The sequence below is a fragment of the Coregonus clupeaformis genome, chromosome 6, assembly GCF_020615455.1.
Source record: "Coregonus clupeaformis isolate EN_2021a chromosome 6, ASM2061545v1, whole genome shotgun sequence".
NCBI lineage: Eukaryota > Metazoa > Chordata > Actinopteri > Salmoniformes > Salmonidae > Coregonus > Coregonus clupeaformis.
The window spans coordinates 7,138,476-7,152,044 of record NC_059197.1 but is presented as its reverse complement, the minus strand read 5'-3'; the positions used below and the strand labels follow the sequence as shown (position 1 = coordinate 7,152,044).

The 13,569-nt window shown below is 42.3% G+C and overlaps 1 protein-coding gene across 2 annotated transcripts in view; it reads right to left on the bottom strand.

Annotated features, from left to right (window-relative positions):
- Nucleotides 1–8,232, bottom strand: part of LOC121567270 (neuronal tyrosine-phosphorylated phosphoinositide-3-kinase adapter 2) — a 148,934-nt gene extending 140,702 nt beyond the window's left edge. For both annotated transcript variants that reach the window (XM_041877161.2, XM_041877162.2), the window contains exon 1: nt 7,331–8,232. The gene's annotated coding sequence lies outside the window, so the exon portion shown is untranslated. The remainder of the gene's footprint in view (nt 1–7,330) is intronic.
- Nucleotides 8,233–13,569: the final 5,337 nt, after the last annotated feature.

Below are 13,569 nucleotides of genomic sequence, written 5' to 3'. Positions count from 1 at the left end.
TGGGATTTTTGTATGACATGTGTGTATAAAAGATGGACTCTGAAATTGTGATAACAGAATTCTCTGAATAAAGACCTGTCTATTGCACTGAGGCTCTGTCCGTTTCTTGATCCAAAAGCCTTACAACCTTTTGGGAGACGCACAGAGACAATAAAATAGTTAGTTAATAAATTCTCTTAACAACTTGACACATTTATTTATTAATGGCTTATTCCAGTTACTAATTAGCATGCACCCATTAAGAAAATGACTGTAAAAACTGTTAAATCCCCATGGATTGATGAGGAATTGAAAAATTGTATGGTTGAGAGGGATGAGGCTAAAGGAATGGCAAATAACTCTGGCTGCACAACCGATTGGCAAACATATTGCAAATTGAGAAATCATGTGACTAAACTGAATAAAAAGAAGAAGAAACTACACTATGAAACAAAGATAAATGACTTTGTGGGAAAAAAGACCAACTCAGCTCCATCATTCATTCAATCAGATGGCTCATTCATCACAAAACCAACTGATATTTCCAACTACTTTCATGATTTTTTCATTGGCAAGATTAGCAAACTTAGGCATGACAGCAACAAATGTCCACTACACATCCAAGTATATATGACCAAATTGTGTAAGACAAGCATTGTAATTTTGAATTCCGTAAAGTGAGTGTGGAAGGATTGCTTTATACTATTCCAGGTATTCCTTAAAGAGGTAGGGTTTCAAGTGTCTCCGGAAGGTGGTCAGTGACTCCACTATCCTGGCGTCGTGGGGGAGCTTGTTCCACCATTGGGGTGCCAGAGCAGCAAATAGCTTTGACTGGGCTGAGCGGGAACTGTGCTTCTGTAGACGTAGGGGAGCTAGCAGGCCAGAGGTGGATGAACGTAGTGCCCTCGTTTGGGTGTAGGGTCTGATCAGAGCGTGAAGGTAAGGAGGTGCCGTTCCCCTCACAGCGCCGTAGGCAAGCACCATGGTCTTGTAGTAGATGCGAGCCTCAACTGGAAGCCAGTGGAGTGTGCGGAGGAGCGGGGTGACATGAGAGAACTTGGGAAGGTCGAACACCAGCTGCGACGTTCTGGATAAGTTGTAGGGGTTTAATGGCACAGGCAGAGAGCCCAGCCAACAGCGAGTTGCAGTAATCTAGACGGGAGATGACAAGTGCCTGGATTAGGACCTGTGCCGCTTTCTGTGTAAGGTAGGGTCGTACTCTGCGAATGTTGTTGAGCATGAACCTGCAGGATCGGGTCACCGCTTTGATGTTAGCAGACAACGACAGGGTGTTGTCCAGGGTCACGCCAAGGCTCTTTGCACTCTGGGAGGAGGACACAATGGAGTTGTCAACCGTGATGGCGAGATCATGGAGCGGGCAGTCCTTCCCAGGGAGGAAGAGCAGCTCCGTCTTGCCGAGGTTCAGCTTGAGGTGGTGATCCGACATCCACACTGATATGTCTGCCAGACATGCAGAGATGCGATTCGCCACCTGGTTATCAGAAGGGTGAAAGGAGAAAATTAATTGTGTGTCACCTGCGTAGCAATGATAGGAGAGACCATGTGAGGATATGACAGAGCCAAGTGACTTGGTGTATAGAGAGAATAGGAGAGGGCCTAGAACTGAGCCCTGGGGGACACCAGTGGTGAGAGCACGTGGTGCGGAGACAGATTCTCGCCACGCCACCTGGTAGGATCGACCTGTCAGGTAGGACGCAATCCAAGAGTGAGCAGCGCCGGATATGCCCAACTCGGAGAGGGTGGAGAGGAGGATCTGATGGTTCACAGTATCAAAGGCAGCGGATAGGTCTAGAAGGATAAGAGCAGAGGAGAGAGAGTTAGCTTTAGCAGTGCGGAGAGCCTCCGTGTTTTGGAGAGAAAAGAAAGAAGGGATACTGGTCTGTAGTTGTTGACATCGGAGGCATCGAGTGTAGGTTTTTTAAGGAGGGGTGCAACTCTCGCTCTCTTGAAGATGGAAGGGACATGGCCAGCGGTCAAGGATGAGTTGATGAGTGAGGTGAGGTGAGGTAAGGGAGAAGGTCTCCGGAAATGGTCTGGAGAAGAGAGGAGGGGATAGGGTCAAGCGGGCAGGTTGTTGGGCGGCCGGCCGTCACAAGTTGCAAGATTTCATCTGGAGAGAGAGGGGAGAAAGAAGTCAAAGCATAGGGTAGGGCAGTGTGAGCAGGACCAGCGGTGTCATTTGACTTAATAAATGAGGATCGGATGTCGTCAACTTTCTTTTCAAAATGGTTGACGAAGTCATCCACAGAGAGGGAGGAGGGAGGGGGAGGAGGAGGAGGATTCAGCAGGGAGGAGAAGGTGGCAAAGAGCTTCCTAGGGTTAGAGGCAGAGGCTTGAAATTTAGAGTGGTAGAAAGTGGCTTTAGCAGCGGAAACAGAGGAAGAGAATGTAGAGAGGAGGGAGTGAAAAGATGACAGGTCCGCAGGGAGTCTAGTTTTCCTCCATTTCCGCTCGGCTGCCCGAAGCCCTCTTCTGTGAGCTCGCAATGAGTCGTCAAGCCACGGAGCAGGAGGGGAGGACCGAGCCGGCCAGGAGGATAGGGGACATAGAGAGTCAAAAGATGCAGAAATGGAGGAGAGGAGGGTTGAGGAGGCAGAATCAGGAGATCTGAGGGAGAAGGATTTAGCAGAGGGAAGAGATGATAGGATGGAAGAGGAGAGAGTAGCGGGAGAGAGAGAGCGAAGGTTGCGACGGCACATTACCATCTGAGTAGGGGCAGAGTGAGTAGTGTTGGAGGAGAGCGAGAGAGAAAAGGATACAAAGTAGTGGTCGGAGACTTGGAGGGGAGTCTCCGACTTAGATAAATTGATAATAAAAAGATTGTGGGGGCTGTTTTGTTAGACTTCAGTGCAGCTTTTGATGTTATTGATCCTAGTCTGCTGCTGGAAAAACGTCCCCAAGCCCAGAACAGACTATGCGAGGCACACAGTACTACATAGCGCCATGACTACATGGAACTCTATTCCACATGAAGTAACTGATGCAAGCAGTAATATTAGATTTAAAGAACAGATAAAAATACACCTTATGGAACAGCGGGGACTGTGAAGCACAGACACATGCATACACACACACGATAGCATACGCACTATACACACACGTACACATGGATTTTGTACTGTAGATACGTGGTAGTGGTGGAGTAGGGGCCTGAGGGCACACAGTGTGCTGTGAAATCTGTGAACGTATTGTAATGTTTTTAAAATTGCATTAACTGCCTTAATTTTGCTGGACTACAGGAAGAGTAGGTGCTGCCTTGGCAGCAGCTAATGGGGATCCATAATAAATACAAATACAAATCTAAATTATTAATTTGTAGACAAGCCAATTTTTAAGCCAGTGGCTATCCCAGCATTAGATATCCTTTAAATGTTGATATTTGGTTGTGTTGTCAACCAAACACAATTAAATTATATTTTTGTAATACAGTAAATAGCCTAAAGTTAAGACTATCTTACAAACTAATGTAACAGTATTTATTCTACCTTAAAGTGAGTAACATATCCATGGCCATATTTTGAGGTTAGCCTACTGTAACTATAAATGTCTTCTTATGTAATCATAGAAAGCGTGCATGTTCAAGATACCGTAGGTCTGTGAAGATCTTCACAATTGCTGTAATAATCTTTGCATGATATTGAATAGCATTGATCTATGTACTTTTAATGTAATCACAAATCCAATCCAGGTTATTTGGTTGTGCTAATATGGTGGTGCTAATATAACATTTACATAAGTATTCAGACTCTTTACTCAGTACTTTGTTGATTCACCTTTGGCAGCGATTACAGCTTCGAGTCTTCTTGGGTATGACGCTACAAGCTTGGCACACCTGTATTTGTGAAGTTTCTCCCATTCTTCTCTGCAGATCCTCTCAAGCTCTGTCAGGTTGGATGGGGAGCGTTGCTGCACAGCTATTTTCAGGTCTCTCCAGAGATGTTCGATCGGGTTCAAGTCTGGGCTCTGGATGGGTGACTCAAGGACATTCTGAGGTCCTGAGTGCTCTGGAGCAGGTTTTCATCAAGGATCTTTCTGCACTTTGTTCCTTTAATCTTTCCCTCGATCCTGACTAGTCTCCCAGTCCCTGCCACTGATAAACATCCCCACAGCATGATGCTGCCACCACCATGCTTCACCCTAGGTATGGTGCAAGGTTTCCTTCAGAAGTGACGCTTGGCATTCAAACCAAAGAGTTCAATCTTGGTTTCATCAGACCTGAGAATCTTGTTTCTTATGTTCAGAGAGTCCTTTAGGTGCCTTTTGGCAAACTCCAAGCGGGCTGTCACGTGCCTTTTACTGAGGAATGGCTTCCGTCTGGCCACTCTACCATAAAGGCCTGATTGGTGGAGTGCTGCAGAGATGGTTGTCCTTCTGGAAGGTTCTCCTATCTCTACAGAGGAACTCTGAAGCTCTGTTAGAGTGACCAGCGCGTTCTTGGTCACCTCCCTGACCAAGGCCCTTCTCCTCCGATTGCTCAGTTTGGCCGGGCGGCCAGCTCTAGGAAGAGTCTTGGTGTTTCCAAAGTTCTTCCATTTAAGAATGATGGAGGCCACTGTGTTCTTGGGGACCTTCAATGCTGCAGACATTTTTTGGTACCCTTCCCCAGATCTGTGCCTCGACACAATCCTGTCTTGGAGCAATTCCTTCCTGGTTTTTGCTCTGACATGCACTGTCAACTGTTGGACCTTATATAGACAGGTGTGTGCCTTTCCCAATCAATTGAATTTACCACAGGTGGACTATAATCAAGTTGTAGAAACATCTCAAGGATGATCAATGGAAACAGGATGCACATTTAGATGTCAACTTAACCCAAAATATGACAATGTTTTTCCATTGGAATTTGGTTGTGCTTTTAGATGGTTGAAAGCATAGTGATAACAGATTGGGAATTCAGCACACTTCTGACTGTCTTTTTGAGTGGGTTAATAAAGGTTGAAATCTCATTGATCAACATCTCAACCAAATATTACCCACATTTCCACGTTGAAATGACATGGTGTGCCCAGTGGGGTGTTGGTGAATTTGTTTGTATGGATCTAGATTTGTAGTAGATTTGCATGAATATTAAATGTCATCAAAACTGTCTGTGTGTTTGAGCACGAACAGCATTGTGCATGATTTTAGCTTGAGTTTGAGATATGAGCCTGTCCATGATTGTGGGATTGTGTGTGTACTTGTGTGAGAGCGAATCTAAAGTCAGTGCTAAATGCAAACAAAACAAAATGCATGTTTTTTTCTAGGTCCCATAACCTATATTTAAATTAATTTGTAATGACTAGTTTGAACGGTACACAAATTTAGTGAGTTCCATCATTCAAATATCTTGGTATCTGGCTTGTTGACAAAATATCATTTAAAAAACATGTCACTGAGCTGGTGAATAAGTTAAAGATCAAGGTTGGTTTCTTTTACAGAAACAAATCATGTCTGACTTTTGTTAATAGGAAGGAAATTGTAGAGGCCACTTTTATGTTTATTTTAGACTATGGGGATATTGTCTATATGCATGCAGCAGCATCTACACTTAAACCACTAGATGCTGTTTTCCATTGTGCCCTTAGGTTTATTACTGGTGATGGTTATAGAACTCATCATTATGTTTGTATCAAAAAGTGGGTTGGGCCTCTTTGTATGTAAGGAGAGAGTAGCATTTTCTTGTGTTATCTACAAAGCACTCATGCAGAAACATCCTATGCATCATTAATACAATTTAGACTTACAAATGACCAAACCCGTTCTCAGGCTTGGATAACACTTGAGGCCCCTTCAGTCTCCACAGAGTTGGGTAAAGCTGCTTTTAGTTGTTTTTCACCCTTTATGTGGAACACCTTACAGAGCTCTTTGAAATTCGATGTTCTGGTCCCCCTTGGTCAGTTCAGAGTAATGATCAGATACCTCTATGTTGATAAACGTGTCTGTTTTTCTTAAGATTTGTAGTAATTTTGTGTATGTGTTTGATGTATTTATGCAGGGCTCATCTGTAAAAGAGACCCTAGTCTCAGTATGACTTCACTGTCAAAATAAAGCTTAAATATACTGTAAAAAATTTTGTTAATCATAGAGAGGGAAGAGAGTTCTTTGTGAGGAGGCTATGTTGCTTGCAGTGTGTTTTGGGTGAATTTGGGAAGGTTGTTCTGATCCTATTAGCCACACCAGAGACCACAGAGAGCTCTGATTGGATGAGCAACCTCTCGCTCAGAGTAACAGTTACATCATGTCAGAGACACTGGATGCCTTTAACATTGCAGCCGACATTAAAGTTGTGTCGAGATTGACTGATAAATAACCATTCCATTTTATTTTATTTATTTGTCAGTCAGTGTCAATTTACCAATGATACATCATGGTTTTGATGCTCTTGAACACAGCCAATGGGGGAGTGGTACGGACCTCAGACAGATGGTGATAGCATAGCCTCTTCCAGGCAAGCTGTGTGTAGCCCATTGCAAGACTCTACACAGCTTGCAGGCTAACAGGCTGATCTGCTGCTAGCCCAGACTCTGCCCCCCCCTACTCCCATTGGCTGTGTTCAAGAGCATCAAAACCATGATGTATCATTGGTAAATTGTCACTGACTGACAAATATATAAAATAGAATTGAGGGGGAAGGTATGTGTGTGTGTGTGTGTCCGTGCTCATGGTTGTGCACAAACACAGGTGTGTGAATAAATCAAGGTGCAGAATGTAAAAGCAGTTCATCAATCTCTTTTTCCCCTTTGTCATTCCCTGCCCTCTCACTTACCCACTCTCTTTTTCCTCCTCTATTCCTTGGCCCAATTCTCCTAATCCCCCCATGCTCTCCTGATGGAGTCACAGCTGCATTCTAAAAATGGAATGCAGAGCGAGCCCGGCCGTCGCCAGGCAACAGCATCTCACGGTGGAGGGTGACATAATGCAGAAAAGGGAGTTCCTAATTCATCGTTTGAGACACATTTGTTCCGCCTCAGAGACAGGAAGCGTAAGATTTTATATCTGCAGTGGTTTGTGGTGAGCTGTGCGCTATTAATACAGCTATAATGGACATAGACTGTGTATACAACTGACAATAACAAATGGTGTGAATACAAATAACAATATGGATAGACAGTATGTATAATATAATGGGCTTACTGTATACTCCAAGTCGGTGTTTGAGGACTGTCTTTCCCCGTTGACATGTACTGTATACTACCAACAACATATAGATCAAAGTAGGTAGACTACATTCTACAGACAATCAATGTGGACAGTAGTGCAGTGACACAGATCCACAGGCAGACTGTGAAGCGGAACCGGAAAACAGAACAAAAGCAGGGTAGTGTATCGGGCAAAGGGGAATGATACTTACAGTGGCTGGGTAGTGCTGCGGTCAGATCAAGGTAACCTAGAGGTTGACCACACCAGGCAGGGGTTCAGTCCTGTCCACCACACAGGCTAGGAGGCAGGAGTGGGGGCTGAGCTGCGGGTAAGCAGGATCACCCGGAGCTTAGCTCCATAGAGCTCCCAGTGGCACAGAGCATGACAGAGGAGAGAGCCCGGTACTGCTGCTGCTTCTGTTCGAGATCACAGAGAGGCATGAGGAGGAAGATGAGGAAGAGGAGGAGGAGGTTGGCCATCTTCGAGTGACTGAGTACCGCGTTGTGAAAAAGGAAGGGCCACCTCCAACCTCTGTGACGGACAGATAGACAGGCACAGAAGGGGCCCCCAGGACACTGCAAGCTGGGCTGGACACAGACAGCCGCTGGTTCCCCCTCCCTAGAACAGCTCACACACACATTCTTGCGTCAGTCGTCACTAGAAACAGCAGGCTGTGGTGCTGTCACGGCAACCCGCGAGCATCCAGCTCCCTCCCTGGTTGCTTGGCTCCTCCTTCCTCCGCTGCTGCTGCAGTTCTCTCTGTGTCACACACACATATTCACACAGACATACACTGTTCTCTCACTCACACATACAGACACACACACACACACAACACAACGCAGGAGGCAGCGATCAGAAGCAGAAGGTAGGGGGTGGTTTGGTGGTCCAGGGCAACTCTCCCTCCCTGGTGATGGTGTCACCTCCTAGGCCGTCTGGCTCGCTATCACATTCCAGCAGCCTCCCATGATGATACAGTAGTAGCCTCAAAGGCAGCCTGACAGACACAGAGTGGCAGAGCAGCTGTGAATGAATCCCTCATTCCGAGCGGTAAACCACGACACAGTTGAAGAACAAGTGTGCTCATCTACACTTCGCATCCCTTCCACTACAATCTCCTCCCCTGCTCCTCACTGGCTCGCAACTGCCTGCTCTCTCTCTCTACCCCCACAATGCGGTATCTCTTCCATACTGCCTTATTATCTGTCTCATCTCTCTCTCCAGATAATTAGTTTTCCTGCAAAGGTTGGTATTTATCCATTTGGAACTTGACCGGAAAGTGTGCGTATCATCTAAGACAATGCGTTATGCACAACTTCTAGTTCATCAATTCTATTGCAAGCAAATATTGTTCTTTTGAGGGAAATTAAGGTTTTTTGATGCACAGGAATTATAATAACGGTAGGCTAATAAAAACATTAAAATGTAGGCCTAATGTAAAAACAGATGCATTTGCCGTTGGTAAGGAGATTGCATAGCAGCATCTAGCCTAAAATGTTTATTTTACTTGTAAGCCTAAATCATAATCATATTGCAGGACTTGTCTCTCCTTTTATGACATGGCTGGTTTATTCCCGCTACACAACAAATATTAGGCTGCCATTTCTCCATCACTCATTTCATTGCCAAACATGCTAGAAAGTAAATAGATCAGTAGCCTATTTAAAATATTTAACAGTATGGGTACAGCAGGCTACAGTGTTGCTGTGCGTTAAGGGCGCAACATCATAACTTATTTAAATTCAGAGCCTATACCAAGGCAGGAGATACAAATACAATAATCTATTGACAAACAAAATATTGAACAACAATTTGTATTTCCATAGAAGTGTGCTGTAGCATTTACTTATAAATTGTTCGAATAGACAATCAAACTTGCAGAATGCATGGCCAGTGTTTGGCACTCGGACAGATAATGACTATCCTCAAGACAGTAGTTTTAAGAGGGATACATTGCAAGTAGCACGAAAGTATATAATTGATAATGCAGCAATAAGCAACCTGAAATGGGATTTAGATTGTATGAAAGAGGTGTATAAAGCATGGAATTTAATGTGTGCACAATGTCTGGTAAATATAATTAGGACGGAGGAAAAGTCAGTTATGATATTACGTAATTTGGTAATGGAGCAACATAATCTACTTAATGAGAGTGTCAGTCCACATGGGCTATTCCTATAGCTAAAATAGATAACTTTGAGATCAAACGGTGGTGCGAGGAATGCAGGGCATTGTGGTTACAAAGGTTTAGTAGAGCATTTGAAAGGGCAGAAAGAAAGTTTAGAGGTCATACAGGACGAACAAACATTGAAAAAAATGAGATATACTAGAGATCGTGTGGGAAAGGAATATAACATGATATTTACAATAATCAAACAAAACCAAAATGTCGATTTGAACAATAGATTAGCAAATACAATTATGGAATTTTTTGTTGAAGCAAGGGAACGGTAATAATCGGGGGAGATAGAGAGAGGAAATTGGACTCCTGCCCAACCGCACCCTAACTCCCAAAATAAACCTAGAGAGGTTGAAGGTGTCCTTTAAGTAAACAGAAAGTCCAGTGTATGAGAATTATTGAAACTATGCAAAGTGATCATATATCTCTCCCATTGGGAGGATATTAATTTTCAACATTCATTTATAGTAAACGCTACAACTACTACGGTGTTCATGGGAAGAAACCTTTTAAGTAAACTCGATGCAACCATTTTCTGTTCAACAGATGGCATCGAGGTATATGGAACAACAGGCTATTTTATGAACAAAGAGCAGAAAGTAATTTTAATTTGAAAGGGTGCATAATCAATTATATGAATGTGTATGATAAGTTGATATAAGTTTGGATAATAAGCTTTGATATAACATTATATTGTAGTTCCGTACATCAATGCCCATCATATGATATCAAGGAGTGGTATGGAGAACGTGAGGTTATTTTAGAGTGTAATGGTGAAATACATGTTTTAATGAGAGGCTTGACTTTGACGGGGTTTCCTGAAGGTTGGAAAACCGGCGAGGGTCCAATGACAGGAAGGTCAGTGTCCTTGAAACTACAGTCTGTTTTTTTGGTTCCGCTGGGAGTATGGTTGTAGAAGTTGATTTGTGTCGATTGAGAATCATACCTAGAAGTTTCTAACGTTCTATATGGAGTTTGTGACGATGTGGAAATAGGATGTAGTTTATGTGGGTAATCGATTACTCTAAGTGAGAGAATCATAATTAGAGTGCTATGTATGTATTAACTTGCTTACCCAAACGTAGACGTACGTCATGGGTGGGTAATAATGAATACAGGTTTTCTAAGTTGTACCGTTGTTAGATCCTTTCATAGAAATTAACTGCCCATAAGGAGTGGAATTTATAAACGTAAGTTATAATATAGTACAAAGCCAATTTAGGGTTTCCATTAAACTAATTATCATTGCGGAGCTAAGGTGGTGAAGTGAAGGAACTTCATTTTGTATCAGATGGTAAGAAGACAAACCATTGTAATTGCGCTATTTGTTGGATTTCTGTGTCAGTTCAATAGCATTGGGGCAAAGGCATAGAGTAAACAAATCTGGGTTTCTGAGTGTAATTCAACTGCTGGTATGTGTGGCTTAGACAGATACTACAAAGTAGTTCAAATGGAAAAACTCACTTATTTAACAGGAATAGCGAGACGATTTCGTGGTAGTCATTATTTTGCGTTGCCTACAGTTTTGCTAGATTAAACGATTGAGAATGGTGACGTAATATCTATCAATTAATTGGATATTGATAATATGGATATCAATTCATTATATGATGGGCAACTAAAGCAAATGTTTGGTTTATTGCTTGTAGCCTACTTAGAAATGGACAGTTACCTAGATCTGATCCATTCTAATAATGGTGGATTGGTGGTCTCATAAGAGCTGTGGCTATTATCTTGGTTGATAACAGGAGGAATATAGGAACTTGTAGCTGAGGTCACTACAGAAGTATTACTGACACAATATCGTAACAGATAAACTGAACCAAACGTTTATTTTTTATTTATTTTAATTTTATTTTTCACCTTTATTTAACCAGGTAAGCCAGTTGAGAACAAGTTCTCATTTACAACTGCGACCTGGCCAAGATAAAGCAAAGCAGTGCGATAAAAACAACACAGAGTTACATATGGGGTAAAAAACATAAAGTCAAAAATACAACAGAAAATATATATACAGTGTGTGCAAATGTAGCAAGTTATGGAGGTAAGGCAATAAATAGGCTATAGTGCAAAATAATTACAATAGTATTAACACTGGAATGCTAGATGTGCAAGAGATTATGTGCAAATAGAGATACTGGGGTGCAAAAGAGCAAAAAGAATAACAATATAGGGATGAGGTAGTTGGGTGGGCTAATTTCAGATGGGCTGTGTACAGGTGCAGTGATCGGTAAGGTGCTCTGACAACTGATGCTTAAAGTTAGTGAGGGAGATAAGAGTCTCCAGCTTCAGAGATTTTTGCAATTCGTTCCAGTCATTGGCAGCAGAGAACTGGAAGGAATGGCGGCCAAAGGAGGTGTTGGCTTTGGGAATGACCAGTGAGATATACCTGCTGGAGCGCAGACTACGGGTGAGTGCTGCTATGGTGACCAATGAGCTAAGATAAGGCGGGGATTTGCCTAGCAGTGATTTATAGATGGCCTGGAGCCAGTGGGTTTGACGACGAACATGTAGTGAGGACCAGCCAACAAGAGCGTACAGGTCACAGTGGTGGGTAGCGTATGGGGCTTTGGAGACAAAACGGATTCAGCAGTGAGGAGAATGTGGCAAAGAGCTTCCTAGGGTTAGAGGCAGATGCTTGGAATTTAGAGTGGTAGAAAGTGGCCTTAGCAGCAGAAACAGATGAAGAAAATGTAGAGAGGAGGGAGTGAAAAGATGCCAGGTCGGCAGGGAGTTTAGTTTTCTTCCATTTCCGCTCAGCTGCCCGGAGCTCTGTTCTGTGAGCTCGCAATGAGTCATCAAGCCACGGAGCTGGAGGGGAGGACCGAGCCGGCCGGGAGGATAGGGGACACAGGGAGTCAAAGGATGCAGAAAGGGAGGAGAGGAGGGTTGAGGAGGCAGAATCAGGAGATTGGAGGGAGAAGGATTGAGCAGAGGGAAGAGATGATAGGATGGAAGAGGAGAGAGTAGTGGGAGAGAGAGAGCGAAGGTTGCGGCGGCGCGTTACCATCTGTGTAGGGGCAGAGTGAGTAGTGTTGGAGGAGAGCGAGAGAGAAAAGGATACAAAGTAGTGGTCGGAGACATGGAGGGGAGTTGCAGTGAGATTAGTAGAAGAGCAACATCTAGTAAAGATGAAGTCAAGCGTATTGCCTGCCTTGTGAGTGGGGGGGGGGATGGTGAGAGGGTGAGGTCAAAAGAGGAGAGGAGTGGAAAGAAGGAGGCAGAGAGAAATGAGTCAAATGTAGACGTAGGGAGGTTGAAATCCCCCAAAACTGCATGAAAAGGGTCTAAAATATTTTTTTAATGTTCAGCACTAGAAGGACATATGTAGAATTCAACATACAAGGGTTTTCAAATGTGATTAAAAAAATGTTTTCAATTAACATTTTCAAAAATCTTGTTTTAGGCAAAATCCACAATGCAACTAGTTCGGCATATGAAGGGATACAATTTTTTTTATAACAAACGTGAAAAATATTTTTTTGACATTTTGGATGAAAAGGGTCTAAAATATTTTTCTTACGTTCAGCACTAGAAGGACATATGTAGAATATAACATACAAGGGTTTTCAAATGTGATTAAAAAAAATATTCTATGAATATTTTCTAAAATCATGTTATTGGCAAAATCCACAATGCAACTAGTTCGGCATATGAAGGGATACAATTCTTTTTATAACAAACGTGAAAAATATTTTTTATACATTTTGCATGAAAAGGGTCTAAAATATTTTTTTAACGTTCAGCACTAGAAGGACATATGTAGAATTCAACATACAAGGGTTTTCAAATGTGATAAAAAAAATTTAAATGAATATTTTCTAAAATCATGTTTTAGGCTAAATCCACAATGCAACTAGTTCGGCATATGAAGGGATAATTTTTTTTTTATAACAAACGTGAAAAATATTTTTATACATTTTGCATGAAAAGGGTCTAAAATATTTTTTTAACGTTCAGCACTAGAAGGACAGATGTAGAATTCAACATACAAGGGTTTTCAAATGTGATTTTTTAAAAAGCTTTTTTCAATTAATATTATCTAAAATCATGTTTTAGGCAAAATCCTCAAAAAAACTAGTTCGGCATATGAAGGGATACAAAGTTTTTTTTATAAAAAATGTGAAAAATATTTTTTATAAATTTTGCATGAAAAGGGTCTAAAATATTTTTTTTATGTTCAGCACTAGAAGGACATATGTAGAATTCAACATACAAGGGTTTTCAAATGTGATTAAAAAAAATGTTTTCAATTAACATTTTCTAAAATC